The sequence below is a fragment of the Hylobates moloch genome, unplaced genomic scaffold (genome assembly GCF_009828535.3).
Source record: "Hylobates moloch isolate HMO894 unplaced genomic scaffold, HMol_V3 SCAFFOLD_14, whole genome shotgun sequence".
NCBI lineage: Eukaryota > Metazoa > Chordata > Mammalia > Primates > Hylobatidae > Hylobates > Hylobates moloch.
The window spans coordinates 99,418,415-99,441,411 of record NW_026652289.1 but is presented as its reverse complement, the minus strand read 5'-3'; the positions used below and the strand labels follow the sequence as shown (position 1 = coordinate 99,441,411).

General features: G+C 40.9%; 1 protein-coding gene across 4 annotated transcripts in view; it reads left to right on the top strand.

The window, feature by feature from the left end:
* RAB27A (RAB27A, member RAS oncogene family) overlaps nucleotides 1–22,997 on the top strand; it is an 83,492-nt gene that overhangs the window by 26,548 nt on the left and 33,947 nt on the right. The gene's annotated exons all lie outside the window — the stretch shown is intronic.

The window sequence follows — 22,997 nt, the reverse complement described above, 5'->3', positions numbered from 1 at the left end:
AAAAAAAAAAAAAAAAAAAATCTAAAAGTGATTAAAGGTTTGTAGAAATCACAAAATAAAGATTTTAGCCAGGCACAGTGGCTCACACCTGTAATCCCAGTACTTTGGGAGGCTGAGGCCGGCTGATCACCTAAGGTCAAGAGTTTGAGACCAGCCTGGGCAACATGGCGAAACCCCGTCTATACTAAAAATAGAAAAATTAGCTGGATGTGGTGGTGCATGCCTGTACTCCCAGCTACTTGGGAGGCTGAGGCACGAGAATCACCCGAATCCAGGAGGCAGAGGTTGCAATGAGCTGAGATCGTACCACTGCACTCCAACTCCAGCCTGGGCGACAGAGCGAGACTCTTGTCTCAAAAAAAAAAAAAAAAAAAAAAAAAAACAAAAAAAAAAAACAAATAAATAAATAAATAAAAGTTTTTTTTGGCTATAGTTGAGGGACTCTTTGGAGTCAGGTGTGAACTAAATGTTGTATTCTCTTTTGATGTTTAATGTGGTTTTTTGTAAGACTAAAGACTCCAGAATTCCGTTACAGGGTTGTTTGCTGATTTGTTTGTTTTGTGTAAGTGCCTTTTCATTTCTAGATCATGGTTGCTCTAACATCTTTCCTCAAATATATGCATTTCATGGAGTTAAATGAAATACAGACTTTAGGACCATTAAATATAGACTAATGAAAAAACTTGGCAAAGTTTTTTGAAGTGGGTCCTAAATTGTTAGCTAGAATTCAGAAATTTGGGTTCAGCTTCTTTAATTTTAAAATTAAGAAGAGACATGGGCTGGCCTCTTTAACATACAGTGTTGAATTACAGAATGCATAAACATTATTCCTTGTCTCTCTTAAGATACTTGGCATTTTTATAATCTAGTACCCTACTTTCTAGGTATTAAATGGGGGAACCCAAGCGCCAGTAGTTAAAATTAAATATAGTACTGTGTTCAAAAGAAAATTCGGATGATAGCTAATGCATTTCCGATGCTTCTCTAGAGGGCGAAACACCGTTTCTGTGGAAAGCATTCTACTATAATTCTTCCTGTAGTGACTGCATCTCAAGTAGCTTTTTTTTTTTTTAAGCCCAAGACGGGAACGACTTATATAAATGTAATATGGCACATTTCCAGACTGGTTTTGGGTAAGGTCACCTCAAGGACCTGGCACCTATTAGGTATTTCACTTTTTAGCCATTCAAATGTTTATTAATTACCCTGAGATCTACCTCCCTTTACTCTCCCCTACCCCCGGCGAATGCAAAAGGAAGAAACACACTTACTTTGAAAGAGAAATTCTAGGTAGAAAGTATAAGAAAAGAGCAGAAACCAGGAAAGTGAGAGAAGAAGCTAGAAGAAAGGAAAGAAAAATGTCAAACGCAGAATAAAAATAAAAGCTGGTAAATTAACAGATTAAGGGAAAAAAGTAGCGGTCTCCTTGATACATGCTGAAACAAAATGTGATAAAGTTGACACCCATTCATAATACTCATACTTAGCAAACTAGGATAGATGAACTTCCTTAACCTGATAAAAATGTGTACCAAAAATCCACAGCAAATGTCATTCTTAACAGTGAAACGTTAGAATCAAGACATGACGAGACTGGGCTGGGCGTGGTGGCTCACACCTATAATCCCAGCACTTTGGAAGGCTGAGGCAGGTGGGTGGCTTGAGCCCAGGAGTTCCAGACCAGCCTGGACAAGGGAGGCTAGGGCGGGACAGTCACCTGAGCCTGGGAGGCCGAGGCTGCAGTGAGCTGTGATTGTGCCATTGCACTCCAGCCTGCACAACAGAGTGAGATCTTGTCTCAAAAAAAAAAAAAAAAAGAAAAAAAAAAAAAGAAAAAAAAAGAAGTAAGACTACCTGTGTCACCATGTCTATTCACTGTTTTTTTTTTTTTTTTTTTTTTTGGAGATTCTCAGTAGCGCAGTAAGACAAGAAATGTAAATAAAAGGTATAATGAGACTTTTTTTTTTTTTCTTTGAGTCGGAGTCTCACTCTGTCACCCAGGCTGGAGTGCAGTGGCGCGATCTCGGCTCACTGCAAGCTCCGCCTCCCGGGTTCACGCCATTCTCCTGCCTCAGCCTCCCGAGTACCTGAGACTGCAGGTGCCCGCCACCACGCCTGGCTAATTTTTTTGTATTTTTAGTAGAGACGAGGTTTCACTGTGTTAGCCAGGATGGTCTGGATCTCCTGACATTGTGATCTGCCTACCTCGGCCTCCCAAATTGCTAGGATTACAGGCATGAGCCACCGCGCCCGGCCAACTTTTTATAATTAGACTAAAAGGTCAGATTAGAAAAGAAGTAATTTGTTTTTACCTAATATGTTTAACAAACTGCTGGAATTAATATGGCTATATAAGAAATAGAAGATACATGTTTAAGAGTTATCACTTACAGTAGTGACAAAAACAAAGTATCAATAAGTTGAAAGATGTACAAGATCTTCATGAAAAGTGTTTATTGAAAACTTTTTTTTTGGGATGGAGTCTCGTCCTGTCACCCAGGCTGGAGTGCAGTTATGCAATTTTGGCTCACTGCAATCTCTGCCTCCCGAGATCAAGCGATTGTTCTGCCTCAGCCTCCCGAGTAGCTGGGATTACAGGTGCATGCCACCATGCCCGGCTAATTTTGTATCTTTAGTAGAGATGGGATTTCACCATGTTGGCCAGGCTGGTTTCTAACTCCTGACCTCATGATCCACCCACCTCAGCCTTCCAGAGTGCTGGGATTACAGGCATGAGCCACCGCACCTGGCCCGAAAACTTTTTAAAAAGATGCTTTTCTTTTTTTTGTTTTTTTTTGAGATGCAGTGAGCGATCTCGGCTCACTGCAACCTCTGCCTCCTGGGTTTAAAAAAAAAAAAAAAAACAGCCTCCCAAGTCTCTGGGACGGGCGGCACACGCCACGCCCCACAACCTTTTTTTTTTTTTTTGGTATTTTTAGGAGAGATGGGGTTTCACCATGTTGGCCAGGCTGGTCTTGAACTCCTGACCTCATAATCTGGCTGCCTTGGCTTCCCAAAGTGCTGGGATTATAGGCACAAGCCAGAGCACCCAGCCAAAAATCTTCTTTTCTTAGAGTTTATTTATTTTTTTTATTTTTTTTGAGACAGAGTCTCACTCTGTCACCCAGGCTGGAGTGCAGTGGCATGATCTCGGCTCCCTGAAACCTCTGCTGCCCGGGTTCCAGCAATTCTCCTGCCTCAACTTCCTGAGTAGCTGGGATTACAGGTGCCTGCCACCGCACCTGGCTAATTTTTATATTTTAGTGGAGACGGGGTTTCACCATCTTGGCCAGGCTGGTTTTGAACTCCTGACCTCGTGATCCACCTGCCTCCGCCTTGCAAAGTGCTGGGATTACAGGCCACTGTGAGCCACCATGCCCAGCCGAGTTTATTTTTTAGAGCGGTTTTAGGTTCACAGTAATACTGAGTAGAAAGTACAGTTTTCATATATTCCCTTCCCTCCCAACCCCCCTCCAGCATGCACAGCCTTCCCCACTATCAACATCCCATACCAGAGTGGTACGTTTGTTACACATGATGAACCTCTATTGATGCATTATCACCCAAAGTCCATAGTTTAGATTGGAGTTCACTCTTGGTGTTGTACTTTCTATGGGTATGTATACAAATGTATAATGACATCTGTCTATGTTATAGTGTCCCACAAAATAGTTTCACTGCCTTAAAAATCCTCTGTTCTGTGCCTATTCATCTCTTTCACTTCCCCCGCTCCAACCCCTAATAACCACTGATCTTTGTACGATCTCCATAGTTTTGCCTTTGCTAGAATGCCACGTAGTTGGAATCATACAGATTGGCTTCTTTCAGACAGTAATATGCATTTAAGTTTCTTCCGTGTTTTTTTCATGGCTTGATAGCTCATTTCTTTTTAGTGCTGAATAATTTTCCATTGTCTGAATGTACCACAGTTGATTTATCCATTCACCTACTGAAGAACATCTTGTTGCTTCTGAGTTCTGGCAATTATGAATAAGCCTGCTATAATAAATATCAGTGTGCAGGTTTTTGTGTGGACATGAGTTCTCCCTTCATTTGGGTAAATACCAAAGAATGTGATTGGATTGTAAATACCAAAGAATGGATGGTAAGATTAAGTTTAGCTTTGTAAACAACTGCCAAACTGTCTATAACAAAAGGCCTGTACCATTTTGCATTCTTACCAGCAATGAAGGAGAGTTCCGGGTTTCCACATCCTCACCAGCGTTTGATGTTTTCAGTGTTTTGGATTTTGGTCATTCTGATAGGTATATAGTGATATCTCATTCTTGTTTTAATTTGCAATTCTCTAATAACGTATGATGTTGAGCATCTTCTCATATGCTTATTTGCCATTTGTATATCTTCTTTTGTGAGCCTTGAGAATATTTTTAAAGGCACTAAAATACATAAATAGATGGAGAAATATGCATGTACTTAGGTAGGTAAATTAAACATCATGAACATGTCAATCTTCTTAATTTGATCTACAGATTTATGCAATCCCAATGCAATGCAATGCAATTCCAATAAAAATCCCCATATGGTTTTCGAGGAACTCAGATGGAAATGTGAAGGATCCATGTCCGTGGTAAGGTGGGTACCAGTCCTACCAGATAGGAAGTTATATTTTAGGGTCGTAGTGATTAAGGCATTGTGGCACTGGCGCAGGGATGGTCAGAATGGCCAGTGAAACCAAATGTAAAGCCCTGAAACAGATACATTCATTTATTGCATATCACTGGGCAAAAGATAATTTTACCCAATAAATGGTGCTATGACAATTGTATATACTTAAGGGAAAAATAATGAAATTAGATCCCTATATATACCTTGAATTCTCAGTGTATTAAAGACTTAAATAAAAAGGCAGTATCTTTATAAACATAATATAGAGGAATATCTTTATTGCTTTAGATAAGAACGTCTTGGCTGGGCATGGTGGCTCACACCTGTAATCCTAGCACTTTAGGAGGCTGAGGTGGGAGGATCACTTGAGACTAGGAGTTCAAGACCAGCTTGGGCAATATAGTGAGACCCTATCTGTACAAAAAAGAAAAGAAAATTAGCTGGGCATGGCGACTGATGCCTGTAGTCCCAGTTACTTGGGAGGCTGAGGTGGGAGGATCACTTGAGCCTGAGAAGGTGAGGCTGTAGTGAGCTATGATTGTGTCATTGCACTGGAGTGAGACCCTGTCTCCATTAAAAAAAAAAGAGACTTTCTTGATAAGATATAAAATAAATAACTATAAAAAAAGAATAAATTTGACTACTTTAAGATTAAGAGCCACTAAAAAAGTGAAACGACAAACCAAAAACAGTAAGAATATATTTGCAACATACGTAACCGATAAATAGTATCCAGAATATTTGAAGAACTGCACATCCATAGAAAAAGAACCTGGCTGGGCATGGTGGCTTGTGTCTATAATCCCAGCACTTTGGACGGCCAAGGTGGGCAGATCACTTGCCACTAGGAGTTCGAGACCAGTCTGGCCAACATGGCGAAACCCCATCTCTACAAAAATTAGCCAGGTATGGTGGTGCATGCCTGTAGCCCCAGCTACTTGGGAGGCTGAGGGATGAGAATCACTTGAACGCAGGAGGCGGAGGTTGCAGTGAGATGAGATTGTGCCACTGCCCACCAGCCTGGGCAACGGAGCGAGACTCTGTCTTAAAGAAAAAGAACCCAATAGAAAAATAGGAGAAAGATACAAATGTGCATTTTAATAAGGGGAAACTAATGGCCAAGAAACTAATAAAAAATGCTCACACTCATTAGCACTCAGAGAAATGTCAGTTTAGATCACAACGTGTTACCATTTTGAGAAGTCTGACAACAAGCACCAAATGTTGGTGAAGATATGAAGTTGGGAGTGTAAAACAACTACACTGGACAGCAATTTGACGTTATCTTGTATTACTGAACATGTGTGCATAGGTATAGCCCAGGAATTTCACACTTTGACGCCTACCCTGGAGGAGGTGCTCTCCCCCTGTTGTGCACTGAAGTAGTTCAGATGTGTTGAGATGTTGAGTCCTTTGTCCCTCAAGGTGGCTGGACAGGGCCTGGCCTTTCTGGGGCCCTCAGACCTATTCCCTTTGATCAAGAGCATATGCCCTGGTAGGTCATACAAATACCATGAACAAGGTTGGAAAGCAATTTTCTAGAGAAACTCTTGCTGGTGTGCATTAGGAGACATGCACATACATATAGCAGTGTTAAGTGAGACCAAAAACATGGTGGACGTGGTATAGGTAGTGAATTCTCCTTCTAGGAAAACACAGAGACATTAAGTAATTAGATAAGGGTAATAAGAGAAGGGTTCTAACCTCTTATTTCTTAGTGTCAGTGGTTTCAAGGAGAGTGAGAGGGGCAGAGAAGGAGCTGGAGGAAAATGATACTACAACTCCTGTCCACTGTGTGTTTCCTTTTTTTTTGAGACTGAGTCTCGCTGTATCGCCCAGGCTGGAGTACAGTGGCGCGATCTCAGCTCACTGCAACCTCTGCCTCCCAGGTTCAAGCAATTCTCATGCCTCAGCCTCCTGAGTAGCTGGGATTATAGGTGCCCACCTGCACGCCTGGCTAATTTTTGTATTTTTAGTAGAGACGGGGTTTCGCCATGTTGGCCAGGCTGGTCTCGATCTCTTGACCACAGGTGATCCGCTGGCTTTGGCCTGCCAAAGTGCTGGGATTACAGGCGTGAGCCACCATGCCCAGCCAGTGTGTGTTTTCACTGAGATACATTCAGATGGGTGGTGGATGATGATGGGCAAGGCCTAAGTTTGGAATCTGAGGAGGTGCCGATTGTAGGCTCCTAAGAGGAGTGAATTCTGTGCAGCACATCTAGCTGTCTTCCCTGACGTTTTTTTTACTAGCTGCCAGATAAAGAAATTTACAACAGGGAGATAGTATCTGGAAACCAAGTTTAATCAGAACAGCAGGGACTGCCCATCATGTCCTGTGTAATTGAGTTTGGCTGAGAGCACCCTGCTGTTACCCTTGGTCTTGTTCATCCTGGACTAACAGCATGTTCCCTATTCTGTGGCTTGTACAGTCATGGCCCCCTTTTTGGAGCTTTCACTGTTGGCTACTTTGCCTCTGTCTCAAGGACAGAGGTAAATGTGGGCCACAGGGAATGGGGATGATTTTCAAGTATTTCTCGGTGATGTGGCTTTGATCTCTCACACTGAACCTGCCCCGATCCAATCTCATCATCCTTCCCTTCCGAAAATCTGATACCACCCACAAACACCGTATGCCCATTCCAGCTCTTTCCCTTCCCCACTTCAAATGTCCTGCTTCTGTTGGCAACATTATTTTGGCCTCCTGGCCCCCTAGGCTTTATTCTTTGGTGTTCTCTTTGCTGTGTCCTTTTCCACCTGATGTGGAACTCTGTTCTATTATTTTAAAATTAGTGTCTCTTGGATCCCCTTCTTCCCATTCCCATGTGGCTGCCCTCATCTAGGCTCTCATCTGCAAGGAGTGAGAGGTGATAGAAGGGACAACTGTCACCATGACCCCACTTGAATTTCTCATGGCTAAGCTTTGAACTTTGAACCTGGAATCATACAGCATAGAATGTCTGTGTTGGAAAGAGACCATTGAGGTCAAACCTCTTATTTCATATTTGATAAAACAAGGCCTGCAGAAGGATGGTGACCTATCCTGGGTCTACACAGATGGTGGCAGAGGAACCCCATATACCAATGGATTAGTCGTCCTGCTCTCCTCAACTTGCCACATTACCTCATAAGCATTCCTTTGAGTTTACAGCCAGTTTTGTACTTAGAGGATTATATCTTAGGCACATTTATATCCTTTGAAATGATTAGCAAGCCTCCTCAATACTTGTTAAATTGAAGTCAAAACATGCCCTTGCATGAAACATGCTGTGTATCCTATTCTTCACTATCTAGCTAAATCTTGCCTGGCTTTGAAGAAGGTGCTCAGCTCAGGTCCTGGCTCTTGCTTTTAGTCATGGTCAGATTGTTCCCTCTTTCTTTCTTTTTTTGAGACAGGGTCTCCCTCTGTCACCCAGGCTGGAACGTGGTGACACAGTCATGGCTCACTGCAGCCTTGAACTCTTGGGCTCAAGTCATCGTCCCACCTCAGCCTTCTGAGCAGCCAGGACAACTGGCACAGGCCACCTCACCTTTCTAATTAAAAAATTTTTGTACAACAGCGTCTCATTATGTTGCCCAGGTTGGTTTTGATCTCTTGGGCTCAAGTGATCCTCCCACCTCAGTCTCTTGAATAGGTGGGATTACAGGTATGAGCCACCATGCCCAACAGATCGCTCCCCTTTTCTGACCTCCCATACTCTACTTGACTTGTAAAACAACCATCTTACATGTACCCAGTAGTTTACAGTTTATAAAATGCATTTCATGTAATGTACCCTTTAATCCTTCCAATAATCTTGCTAGATAAATATTCCCATACTGAGGAAACAGTGAGGGGAAGCTGTCTGGCTCACCACAGGACACGTAGCTAGGAAGGAAGTAGCAGAGGTCAGGTCTTTTGACTTGAAGCCCCTTTCACTTTTGATTTCTTGTGCTGGCTGGTCCACATGGTGTACCAGACGTTCTTCTCCCTGATAATATTGTCTTATCCGTCCTTTTTTTGTAAATGAGTACATCATTCCACCTCACCCTGATTACCAACTTCTTGAAGGGAGCAGCTGGATCATGTGTTTCTTTCATGCCATTCGTAGTTGCTAGCACAGTACTGGATAGGTAGTAATTGCTTACCAAATACTGTTGAATTGGATGTAAATATGGTTTAATTATCAAAAAAGCACAGCTATCAGTGGAGTCCTCAAACACTTTTTGAGTCACTCCTAAATAAAATTGGCAGGGAATGGAGGGAACCAGTGGAAGGAAAAGGCTACTAGAGAAAGCAGATGGTAGACACAATTAGCATTTGAGTGACAGCTGGCCAGTTGTCTGTCCAGTGGTGAGGGGTAGTGGAGAAGCAATACACAAAATGAGACTCTTCAGGAAATATGCAACTGTACCAAAGAGATGAAACACACCCATGAGGTGGGAATAGAGTACTTAAAAGTGGCAGATGACCTGTACAATTTAGCCAAAGCATTCATTCATATTAAGAAACATTGATTAAAGGAATACCCCGAGGAGGATGGATTTATGAGAACAGGCTTCCAGGGTGAGAGTGGAAGGGATAGAGATGCAGTGTGGTTTCAGTTTCTGATCATTCTGTTAATTACTGGAGCCGTGAGTAAAGAGACATAAGTAGGTGAGGATGTTGACATTGAAACAACTTCTCTTCCCTTTCTTCTACGATGTGCAGTCAATAGGACCTCAGCCCTGTGCCCCGGCAGTCAGAAGTGAAGGAAAAACAAATAATTGCTCATGTCATCTGTGCATAGAGGTGTGTAGTGATGAACAACTTGCTGGATTTTCTGGTACTGCCTCCTTTAACATATTTTTGTGCATTTTCTTCATAGATCAAAGAGATGCTTTAAAAGTTCTAATACTTGGACAACTAAATTGTGTTTCCAACTCTGCCTTTTCCCAAAAGGGTTACAAAAATCCATAGACATAAGCCCCAGATTTTGATTTGGAAAGTCATGCTGCATTTTATCTTTATGTTTGGGCTGCTCCTGAGTTCATAAATATTTTGTGCCTGAATGAAATGTAAAACCCCTTCCACTGTAATATATGTGAAAAATGTCCAATTTCCTAATAGTAGAAGCCAAACATTTTCTTTTGTGAGTTTCTGTCTCCTACAGAGAACATACGATGGAGGGCTTTTAGATTAGAAGTAATAGAATTTTAATATCTGTTCCTTCCTGTGTCAGGATTTTTCACAGTTTAGAAGTATAAGAGCTAAAGGAATGTATATCTAAAATGCTTACAAGCATCAGAAATTAATGAAATTATTTCAAATTAATTAAAAATTATAATTTTTATGCAGAATAATTTTATCATGTTCTATGCTGTAGATTCTAAAAGAAAAATAAAAAACTTTTATTTCTTGTACATTCATATGTGGTTTTAGAGTGATATATCTAGGAAAATATATTAGTACCATTGAGGCCTATTGTTAGATGTGTTGGTTTATTTTTAATGCTTGATGGCTATATAGCAATTATTTTTTTAAGTGATAAGCAAGTATATATAGGAAAGTAGTAACTTAAAAGGAATATCATTATAATATTTCTTTCTTTAAAAAATAGGAAGGTATTTCTCGAGGTCAAAACTCAACTTACAAACCTTTGCAGCCAAATTTGTTGGTATATAAAGTCTAACTTCATACTTTAAAATGTGGACATACTAAAATGTGATCGTAGAATTATGAGACTGATTTTCATGTGTGGCTTCTGAAACCTTTTCTACTACTTTACAGTTAACTCTCTCATGCAGAATCTCATTTCACCCTCATTTAAAAAAGTAAGTGTAGGCCGGGCGCGGTGGCTCACGCTTGTAATCCCAGCACTTTGGGAGGCCGAGGTGGGCGGATCACGAGGTCAGGAGATCAAGACCACAGTGAAACCTCGTCTCTACTAAAAATACAAAAAATTAGCCGGGCGTGGTGGCGGGCGCCTGTAGTCCCAGCTACTCGGGAGGCTGAGGCAGGAGAATGGCATGAACCCGGGAGGCGGAGCTTGCAGTGAGCCGAGATCGCGCCACTGCACTCCAGCCTGGGCGACAGAGCGAGACTCCATCTCAAAAAAAAGAAAAAAAAAACGAAAAAAAAGAAAAAAGAAAAGAAAAAATTAAGTGTAATGTTGCTTGTTTTTGTGATTTCCCCTGAACACTCCAAAATAGTTTCTGAAGACGTGCTCATTGCTTATCAATTATCCACGTTACAAACACGGGGATACTTACCTCTTCGTGGTTTATGCTCCTCTTGTCTACAGTTTCCTTTATCCTCTTGGGTTGTTCTCTTGCTCATTCGCAGTGTCTTTGCTAACACAAAGTCTTTATTTCTGTGTTAGTAAATCTGTATTGAGGTTTATTCCCCGACTCTTTTTTTTTTTTTTAAACAAGGCTCTTGTTCTTTCTGAGTCACCCTCTTGCCTGCTTATTTTAGCCCTTATGTTCTTAACCTTTAGGCTTCAAATGTCTTTCTCAGAGGCATGTTAAGAAAATAGGAGCGTTGTTTCCATAGATGGCCTTATCCTGGGCTTAGCTGAGGACAGAGACAAGGTATGGCCTTGGGGGACTAAATTCTAACCTGGATGCCTGGCTTTCCATCTGTCTAGGCAGGAAAAGGAAACTTAGTGAAGGAACCTAGTTGGAATAGTTAGGGAGCCTTTCTCTTTTTTTCCTTTGAGACGGAGTTTTGCTCTGTCACCCAGGCTGGAGTGCAGTGGCACGATCTTGGCTCACTGCAACCTCTGCCTCCCTGGTTCAAGTGATTCTCCTGCCTTAGCCTCCGGAGTAGCAGGGATTACAGGCGCCCGCCACCATGCCTGGCTAATTTTTGTATTTTTAGTAGAGACGGGTTTCACCATGCTGGCCAGGCTGGTCTCAAACTCCCAACCTCATGTGATCCTCCTGCCTCAGCTTCCCAAAGTGCTGGGATTACAGGCATGAGCCACCACGCCTGGCCATTAGGGAGCCTTTCTTTCCTTTTTTTTTTTTTTTATTAGAGACAGAGTCTCGCTCTGTCACCCAGGCTGGAGTGCAGTGGCACGATCTCGGCTCACTGCAACCTCTGCCTCCTGAGTTCAAGCGATTCTCCTGCCTCAGCCTCCTGAGTAGCTGGGATTACAGGCACACGCCACCATGCCCAGCTAATTTTTGTAATTTTAGTAGAGTTGGGGTTTCACCATGTTGACCAGCTGGTCTCGATCTCTTGACCTCGTGATCTGCCCTCCTTGGCCTCCCAAAGTGCTGGGATTACAGGTGTGAGCCACCGCGCCCGGCCAGGGAACCTTTCAAACTGGATGGGCAGACTAGAGGAAAGCAAGTTGATCGAATAAATTGCTGTAACTTAGAAGGTTAGAAAATTTCTCTGGCTTTTGATAAAGCAACAACTACTATGGGTCTTTTTTTTTGTATATAGATAGATGGATATAGATATACATATACATTATCTATCTATCTATCTATCTATCTATCTATCTATCTATCTATCTATCTATCTATCTGCTTTTGGGGTTTTTGGCTGCATGGATGAATTATTATTTTATTTTCTATATTTTTTTGAGATGGAATCTCACTCTGTCACCCAGGCTGGAGTACGGTAGTGCAATCTTGGCTCACTGCAGCCTCCGTCTCCCAGGTTCGAGCCGTTCTCGTGCCTCACCCTTCAGAGTAGCTGGGATTACGGGCATGTGTCCCCACGCCTGGCTCATTTTTGTATTTTTTAGTAGAGACTGGGTTTCACCATGCTGGCCAGGCTATTGAACTCCTGGCCTCAAGTGATCCACCTGCCTTGGCCTCCCAAAGTGCTGGGATTACAAGTGTGAGCCACTGTGCCCAGCTACTTGGATGAATAATATAGTGGTGAATTCTGAGATTTTAGTGTACCCATCACCTGAATAGTGTACATTGTACCCAATATGTAGTTTTTATATCCCTCACCACCCTCGCCCGGTCTTTTCTAGCTACTGTCACTGTGGGCTGTAATGAACCGTGTTGTCTGCCTAGATGTCCTCTTGAATTCTTGGAATGCTGTCCTCCGAGACTACCAGATCCATAAGCTACTCTTCCCCTTCGTTGACCTGCTCCTTAGTCTCTTGGTGTTTGACCTTGATATGACTTTGAACACCTGTCTGAAAACTCCCTTTGTACTTAATCCCTGTGGGTTAGAGTTGATTTTGTGCTGCCTTGACATGAAGGCAGGTAGGGAATGCTAGGGGTTTCTCTGTCCCCTCTACCTCATGCCCCTTTCTCCTTCCCTGGAACTTTGTAATGGTTTTAAGCAAGGGTACTTTCATATAAAACATTCCTCATGACACAGCCATTAGCTGAGCCTAATACTAGAAATTTCTTCTGAATTCATAGAAAGAAAATGAAGTTAGTAGAGAAAATCTGAAGTTTTACTTTAATCAGTATTTAAAAAAATTTTTGTACCTCTTTATGCTCTTTTGTGCTATAGTTTAGTATGAAGTGGCTTCTGATACAGCACAAAATAATATATTCTCAGTTATCTTAAAGTTGCTATACCAACATTTCATTGTGTTCTTCAAACCATATTCTGACTTTTGAGGGTTCCATCCATATATAGATTTTTGAGCCCATCAGGACTAATCTGGTCATATTTTCTAACGGCCTCAAAGTGTCCATTTAGATACAAGAAAGGATCACCAATGTAGCTGGTTGCAAAAATCCTCCCAGCAGTTTTCTCTCTTGCCCCTTTAAGGACACCAGTTTCCTATCCCCATGGTCGATGCTGCTTCTTTGGTTACCTTTTGGGCAGTTTGGCCTCGATTTTTCCCGGACTCATTTCCAGGACCCATTCCCCAGGAATGACCCAATGATGGTTGTTCTCAAGACTCTTCCTATGGTCTTGTTTCATTCTCTCAAGCTTTAAATAGCTCCTCTTGCAGTTCTTACCAGGGACACCCAAAGCATTTCAAATCCCTCCCAGATAAGAAGTGTGTTAAGGTGATACCTGAGAGGTGGCATCTTTAGGAGATGCTGAATAAAAGAGTGTGGCAGACTTTACAAATGAGCTGTCAACTGAAGTGGTCAGACAGAGAGGAAGTGTTTAGGGGCAACGCCAAAGGCAAATGAGATGATTCAGAGCTGCATTGTAGGTAGACCTTTCTGCAATGATTTTCCAAATGTGTACAGTGAGATTCTTCTTATGTCCTTGTTGGGTCTATGGGCGTTGGTGTCTTACCCTTCACTCCTTTCATTAGAATCATTCTGCTGCCATCTATTTTATATGTTGGGGTACCATGTAAGATTTTATTTGAAGAACCAGTTTTATTGCTAAAGACAGTTTGCAACCAGCTGGGCGAGAGCAGTTTTCTGACGCAATGAAAGGTTTGTTGCAATGACATTATGTAGGTTTCCTATGCAGGAACTGACTATGAAGACACTGATCTGCTATGATAAAGAAGTAGCCCAAACCTAGAATAGCCCTTTAATGCTTCTAGAAGTCAGACAACAAGCTTCCCAAAGAATAATCTCTATAGTGATCTGTAATAAAATGTTATGATGCAACATGTTGTGTTCACTCTTTATTGCTCAATTGACTGTTGTAACAGGATGAAAGCAAACATCTGCTGAAACATGTGCCTGAGCCTTGACTGCCGTTTATTGAATGTTGTTCACATGTGCTTCCTTAAATAATTTCACAATAGACAAAGTAATCTATTCTGATTAAGAAAAGGAGAGAAGTCTAGTGCAAAGTACAGTCTTCTCAACTAATAATTATAGGAATTCCAAATAACATGTATACGTTAAAGGCAGCCATAAATAACAAAGTAGCATAAGTAAATAACTTGGAGGTCTCTAAATTTGGTATATAACTTATTTGACTATATACTTTTTTTATTCCAGTTTTTAAAAAACATAACAGAAGGAGTCCAGGTGCGGTGGCTCATGTCTGTAATCCCAGCACCTTGGAAGGCTGAGGTAGGCGGATCACTTGAGGTCAGGAGTTTGAGACCAGCCTGGCCAACATGGTGAAACGCCATCTCTACTAAAAAATACAAAAGTTAGCTGGGCGTGGTTGCGCAGGCCTTTAGTCTCAGCCACTCGGGAGGCTGAGGTGTGAGAATCGCTTGAACCCGGGAGGCGGTGGTTTCAGTGAGCCTGAGATCAGGCCACTGCACTCCGGCCTGGGTGACAGAGTGAGATTCTGTCTCAAAAAAAAAAAAAAAACAAAACAAAAAAACAAAAAACAAACAATAGAAAAATAAAATCTTAATAAGTTTACAGAACTGTTAAAATATTTTCATGAATCCCAGAGTTTCATAGAACACAAACTGAAAAGCACAAATTTAATGCTTCTCTGAATAAGGACTGCAATGCTTGTTCTTTTATGATGCTTTATATTCATCCTCTTTAAGACATGACCTTGGGCTTATTTTGTAAAAATGAATATGATCTAGGAGTTTCAACACACCTTTCTTAGAAACAGATGAAGTAGCAAAAAGATAAATAAGGATATATCAGATCAAAAACCACAACTAACTAGCTTGACTAGAATGTATGTAATTTTGCATCCAACTAACAGGGTGTACAGATTGTTTTCACATAATCATGGAACATTTATAAAACTTAATTCAGACCGGGCATGGTGGCTCATGCCTGTAATTTCACCACTTTGGGCGGCTGAGATAGGAGGATCACTTGAGCCTGGGAGTTCAAGACCAGCCTGGGCAGCAACATAGTGACACCTTGTCTTCCAAAAAAAATTAAAAATAATTATCCATTTTTGGTGGTGCATACCTGTGATCCCAGCTACTTAGGAGGCTGAGGTGGGAGGATTGCTTAAGCTGGGGAGGTCAAGGCTGCGGTGAGACATAATTACGGCAGTGCGCTCCAGCCTGGGTGACAGAGTGAGACCCGGTCTCTAAATAAATACACTTAATTCCTCTTAAATTCCACCACATTTGATGTTATGCAGACCACATTTAGTGATCACAATGCAATAAAATTAGAGATGGACAACATAATAGCAAAAAAGCCAACTGTAATCTGACAGGCTGAGTTAGAAACTGGCTGGATGGCTGTGCATTGTTGTTCCTCAGTCCTTTTGCATAAGCAAACGCAAGTCACACCCCATTCTGTAAACAGCTGCTGATAGAAATGCAAACAGTCAGTTCTGAGACTCTGCATATTGAATAATAGGTGAAATAAGGAAAGACTTTGAGAAGCAATAAGAAGTATATCTGATTTGACCTTGCCCATTAGGTGAGTTTCCTTTCTTTTATTTTGGTTCAGTTACTAAAGAATATGATATTTAGGGAACATTTAAACGTGTTGTAAATACCTATTAATGGAGACAGTAGACTTGACAAATACCAAAAAGACCTATATATCCTATATATAGCTGGCTGTCTACAGCTTATTGACACCAATTGGAAGAAGCTAAGAATCCTAGCATCGTTGGTTTAGTGGTATTAAAACATCAGGAGAAGCCTTGATTTTTCTGAGCCTAGTTTAATGTTTTTAAAAGAACTAAGTTGGCATATAATAAACATATTTATAGATACTAATATTTTAAACACATGACCTATTTGTATCAGAATGCTACCTTTTCATTAACGTTATGGTGAAACCCAAACTGGCATAGTATTAAGAAACACTTGGTTTTCCAGAATGGCTCTTTTCCCAGACTTTGCAGTGGAAAAACTCTTCCTGATTGGAAAAGTAGGAGTCCCTGAAGATACAGCAGCATTATGAATTTATTGAGGAGGGTTGAACACCTTGAAGTTGACATAGCAACTCAGTGTGTTACAAGAAAAGCACTAGTATTGTTAGTTTCATGTCACTTTTTGCACCTGCAAACCGGAGTTTGGCAACAGTACCTGGAGATGAGGGACTGTAGAGAGGCTATGGCACCCAGATGATGGTTGGAAGTGAGGCTGTTGGAACACAGCATGGGGTGTGGTAGGGTGGATGTTTGACTATGGAAATGAAAATCAGCTGTGAAGAGATGGAAGTCCTGTGTGCTTTAGCATGCCACCATGTACCTGAAGAACATATTCCTGTGGGCAGAGAATATATCTGCTTAAATGTGGCTAGTGCCTGTAGTCCGGGCGAGGTGGCGGGCGCCTGGAGTCCCAGCTGCTTGGGAGGCTGAGGCAGGAGAATGGCGTGAACCCCGGAGGCGGAGCTTGCAGCGAGCAGAGATTGCGCCACTGCACTCCAGCCTGGGCCACAGAGCGAGAGTCTCAAAAAAAAAAAAAAAAAAAAAAAAAAAAAAAAAATGTCGTTAGTGAGGATGAGGGTGTGGGGTAGGTAGGACAAGGGAGGCTTGAAGCCATACCTGGTGCCTCTTAGTAGTCTTTGTAAGTATCTATGTGTCAAACTGATGGTACTCATATTCTCATTTTTTAAAAAGTCGATGATAAATGCCCCCTTCTCTTCCCCAGTTACTGCCAACCCATGGATATTTGTCTAATTGTTTTTATTATTTGGACAGTCATCTTTAACACGTCTGGCTGCTTCTAATTCATCATTTTTCTTGTAAGGAAAGAAGTATCATTGCTCCTTCAGAAAGCAAAGGGTTTGCTTCTTGAATTGCTGCGTTTCCCTAACAGTTAACATCTTTCCCGTGTTGCAGCAAACAAAAAACTTGAGGAAGGTGAGATGCAAGAGGGGGGTCAGTCTGTGTTGGTCAAAGGCTTTCCATGCGTGTTTCATGTTCTAGGAAGATGAATCTTGGCAGATTCCTTGACCCTGTTTTTAGGTCTGCGTTTTGCAACTTGGAAATTCTCTTTGCAATGTGAAGTCCTTTGAGTGCTGTCTGATTTGTTTTTGAGTGCTGTCTGCTTTGTAATTCTCTCAGTCCTGGCTGTGGTAGCAGTGCTGTCATTTCTATTTTTTTCTGCCTTTGAGCCTTGGGCCCATGAGTTTGGTGGCACTCTGAGATAACCAAAGCTTTTCATTTTATCTCTTCAGAGCTTGTTAATACCAGAATTCCCGGTACTTACCAGTTGGACTTGCAGATGTTCTACCTTCCAGGTAGCTTAAGTTGTTCCTCCTTTTTCATTTTCGGGAAATATTTCCACTCCATTCTTTGATAGCTTTATGCAGTCTTAGTGTCATCCTGAAGGGCAGAGTGGAAAAAGCACCAGGCTCAGTGCTCAAGCCTTGTTTAAGCCTTAATCTGTCATAATCATAAGCATAGCTATGATTCATTGATCTTCATCAGGCATTTTGCTGTTCACTTTGTACAGGTAGGAGATGGTATACTATTATTTGAATTTAGGAGAACTTGACTCCAAAGTCTGTGTTGCATTGTCTTCTATGTGCTCACAAAAAGCAACCACTCAGTGGGAGCATACTTTATAGATTTTGCACTCATTCCAAATTCTTGGAGACTGCTTGCTTCCTGGTGGTGGTAAGAGGCATGTTTAGCTACGGGTTGAGCAGACTTTTGGAGTGTCGAGTGGTTGTGTCCATTCTGAGACTGCTGTCACATTATTTGAGATATTACTAAGCAAATCAAACAGCCACACCTGTTTCCACTGTATTGCCTATGTTTTACCAATGACATATATTCTATGTGTGCTTTTTTTTTCTATTACCCTATATCTATGAAGCAAGAGGTGCTTGTCACAAACTATAAGTACTATAAGACCCAGTATTTTGGTGAATTTACTTTCCATAAATCTCTATAAACATTCATATTCTAATCCTGGAAGAGCCTTGGGCAACAAATAGTGTCTTTTGGGTAAATGAAGTCAATGGTTTCCATAAATTAAAAAAAAAAGCCGATATCTCATTTGAGTTATTGACATTGGTCTTCCAGAACCTTTTCTGCTTTCAGGAATCATTTCAATGCCCTCTTGTTTCCTAACATATAGTTGTTTGTGTTGTTTGCCTACTGGGTTATGTTGGTCACCCACTGAGGTGATGGTAACATTTCAGAAATAGTTCATGGATTTCTGGGCTATGACTGCTTATTTTTTTCTTCATCTTGGTCTTTCTTTTTAAGAAAAATTATGAACATCTGGAAGATGCTGTTAAAAATGAGGTATGTTTTGGTGTTTTGGAAGCATTTGTAAATGTATATATATATTTATATGTATTTTATATATATCTATATCATATATATATATCTTAGACGAAATCTCACTCTGTCGCCCAGGCTGGAGTGCAGTGGCATTATTGCCTGTGAACCTCCCGGATTCAAGTAATTCTCCTGCCTCACCCTCCCGAGTAGCTGGGACTACAGGCTAATTTTTTTGTATTGTTAGTAAAGTCAGGGTTTCGCTATGTTGGTTTTGAACTCCTGACCTCAAATGATCCGCCTGCCTTGGCCTCCCAAAGTGCTGGGGTTACTGGCGTGAGCCACCATGCCCGGCCTAGAAATGTATATTTAATTCAACAGTATTTACAGATAATTTTATTTTTTGTCTGAAGAACTTGCTATACTGGAATATCACCATCTGCTAGAAGTTGGTCTAGTAGTTTTCTAGCAGTTGGTGAGAGAAATGGAATATTCCTATGTAGCAGGTGCATTTATAAATATTAAGCCAAATGCTATACAACTTAAGATCTCAACAGTTTCTAGCCATGAACTTCTCTGCTGCCTCAACATCACTGTTAAGGATGGACTTATGTTATTATTATAAAACACTGTACTGATAGGAATGAACTTATGATTCCTAGGTTATAGGTGAATATAAAATGCAGTTATCTAATATTCTGAATTTAGATAAAATCAAACTCATCTTTTAATAAGAAACAAGAAAGAATCATATTCCTGTTTCCTTCTACTTTTCAAAGGTGTTAGATTTCCACTTCTCTCCGCCTGAGATTTTGCACAAACAAGACAAGCTCTTTGTTTATAACGTCATTTTTTCCACTCTTGACATACTAGGGAGGGCACAACCGTATCTACGCACATCTAGACCAGAAGTTGAGATGAGTAAACTGCACGGAAGACATAGGCTGTCTCCACTTATGGAAATGGGGTTCCTGCTATTGGGCAGTATGCATCTTGCTTTTGAAGTGAAAGTAGCTGTGTTTCACCTCAGGGTGTAGGAATTGTAATGGTCTGTGAGAGTTGTGGCCAGGGCTCATTTGGTAAATACAAGTGTCCCTACTCATATATCTTGGTACATTGTAAAATGCCTCTTCTAGCCTGCCTCATGCCATGTGACTTCTCTTCCTTGCTTTTGGTGTCTCTGTTATGTGTTTCCTTCCAGAATGCCGGGTGTTTGTCCACAATGGCATTATTAAAACAAAAACAAAATAAAACAAGCAAGAAAAGCCTACTGCTTTTTAACGTTAAACATAAAAACACTGATAAGCTTTATATTTCTGTGCCAGTCATTTGTATATGAACATTTTCTCCAAGTCAATCACTGAACAAGGGGATGTTAAATTATATGAAAGAACATGTGGTGTTATAATTCACATAAATGCTGATGTTCTGTGCTATCTGAAAAGTAATAGTTATATTCACCTGCCCCTGTTTCTCTGCAAAAATAATTTTGCCCTGCAAGAAGTGAAGTCCATAAACTACATAGGAACACTCAAATATTTTATTAACCATTCTAAAAAATTCAAAATATTTTCAGATAAAAAATTCTTTATAATATACCATATGTTTCTCTTTATAAAAATTTCTCCTCTGGAGCTCGGGAGTTTGAGACCAGCCTGGGCAACATGGGGAGACCTCATCTCCCACCGACAAAAAAAAAAAAAAAAAAAAAAGCTGGGCATGGTGTATGGTGTTGTGCACTGCTGTGATCCCAGCTGCTTGGGAGGCTGAGACTGGAGGATCACATGAGCCCAGGAGGTTGAGGCTGTCTCTTTCTTCTCTACTGAGCTTTATGTGTTTTTTTGTTTTGCTTTGTTTGTTTGTTTGTTTTTTTGAGATGGAGGCTCCCTTTGTCTCCCAGCTGGAATGCAGTGGTACCATCTTTGCTCACTGCAACTTCCACCTCCCAGGTTCAAGCGATTCTCCTGCCTCAACCCTGCTGAGTAGCTGGGATTACAGGCACCCATCACCACACCTAGCCATTTGTATTTTTGTGTTTTTGTATTTTTAGCAGAGATGGGGTTTCACCATGTCAGCCAGGCTGGTCTCGTACTCCTGACCTCAAGTGATCCACCCGCCTCAGCCTCCCAAAGTGCTGGGATTACAGATGGGAGCCACGGTGGCCACCCAAGCTTCACACTTTTATTCCTTTTGCATCTTTGTCAAACATGTGACTTGGGATATGAATTTTGATGTCATATTGTGTTATGTTTATGAGAGAAGCTTAAAATGTTCAGAAAGATTGACTTATTTGAAAACCCAAAGGCAGGTATAGTTGTTGGGAGAAGTTAGACTGGGACATGGCTAAAACTATAAGGTCTAAGGCAAGAGTAAGAGATTTTTCACATTGAATATAACTGAGTTGGATCCCCATTGTACCCTGGCACCCAGCATATAATAAGTATTCAATCAATATTTATTGAATGAAGGAAAAAGAGAGAGGGCCAGAAGTATCCTTACAGAGACATGATGTCAAAGAAAATAATGTGTTTTTTTTTTGAAATGGAGTCTCGCTGTGTCGCCCAGGCTGTAGTGCAATGGTGTGATCTCGATGTTACTCTCCTGCCTCAGCCTCCCAAGAAGCTGGCATTACAGGTGCCTGCCACCACGCCCAGCTAATTTTTGTATTTTTAGTAAAGACAGGGTTTCACCCTGTTGGCCAGGCTGGTCTTGAACTCCTTACTTCAGGTCATCCACCCGCCTCGGCCTCCCGAAGTGCTGGGATTACAAGTGTGAGCCGCTGCACTTGGGCTAAAATAATCTTATTTGAGAGGAAAATACTTATTTGACAGAAAAAGGGGCTGAGCAATTCTACAGGGAAATGAAAAATTTCATGATTGCTCTGCTTGCTTTTCATTTTGAAACCATAGGAAAGAAAGATGGGATGTGGTACAAGTATCAAGAAGTTATTTTTTTTTCTTGGATTTGCAATGACCAACAAGAAGCAGACAACCTCCCAATTTATGACTTCTGTCCTTGGCAGAGCCCATCAGGATGAAGGGCTTCTTGATAGAGGGGCTCTGAGGACAGAAGTACAGATTCCTCAACCCAACCTCTCTGAGAGCCCAAGCCTTAATTGTAAAGCATTTTATCACTGCTATAACTGCTGGCACTGAAGAAAACTTTTGATTCTTGAATTCAAGCAGCTATAACTGAGCAGCTCTGAAGGAAGGAATACAGACAGAAGAAAAATATGCATACATGACTGGAATTTAGGAGAGCTGAGATCTAGACTAGCCCCATGTCTAACTAGCTGGTTTATTTCAGACTATTCATTTGCCTTCTCTGGGTTTCGGTTTCCTCTTCTGGAAATTAGAGCATTCAACTGATGGGTACTCCTAGGTCTGAAATTACCAAAAATCACCCAGATACAACTCATTCTTAGATTGGAATGCCAAGGTAGATTTTGTGATGGATAGGGCACCGCAAAGTCATTGTACTTAAATTGAATTTCTTTCTATGATTTTTCTGAAGGTTCAGGTACTGGTTACATTAAGAATAGGTTATAAAATTACATGCCTTGCTAATGAAGAACTTGGTGAAACTATTAATAATAGTATTTTTAATAAGTCTCAATTATTGAACACCTAGCACAGGGCAAACAATGTGCTAAAAGCTTTCTGTGGGTTATCTCACTTAGTCCTTAAAACAACCCAGTGAGATTAGTACTGTTATTATCTCCCTTTTACAGTTTAAAGAATAAGGCTTAGTTTAAAAAACTTGGATCAGATCATACAAAGTAGAAAAGTCAGAATTTGAACTCAAGCCTATTTGCCATCACACTGAGAAAACATCACTCTCTCTATGGTATGAGTCTTGTCCAGACATGAAGTTCTTTTTAAGGATGATGAGCAGATAAAATAAAATCAAGTATATTTATTACATGTAGCTGTTCAGTTAATATTATTCCTCCCCTTTCTTTTGGTCTGTACTAAATATGGATAACAGAGGGAAAATTTGGCTTTCAGAAAATGGCTGACCTATCTAGAGTAGTTTTAGAACGATTCTGCCCAATAGTGGGGGATTCTAAGGTTGGAGTCTGTGATTCACTTTAATATGACACTTTATGGAAAATCTGGGCTGTGATATGTCTGTGTGTGTGTAGCAGAGAGAGAGAGGGAGAAATAGAACTAGATCTTTTCTCTTTGCTCTTAACGAAATCTACTCTCTTCTATCTTATTTCCTAAAAAACACTTAAAAATATTTTAAAAAACATTTAAAAATCTTTAAGTGTTTTTTCCTTCAACTTAAGTTCAGGGGTACATGTGCAGTTATTTTTTATTTATTAAATAAATTTATTTAAAGATGGGATGTTAATCTGTTGCCCAGGCTACAATGTAGTGAT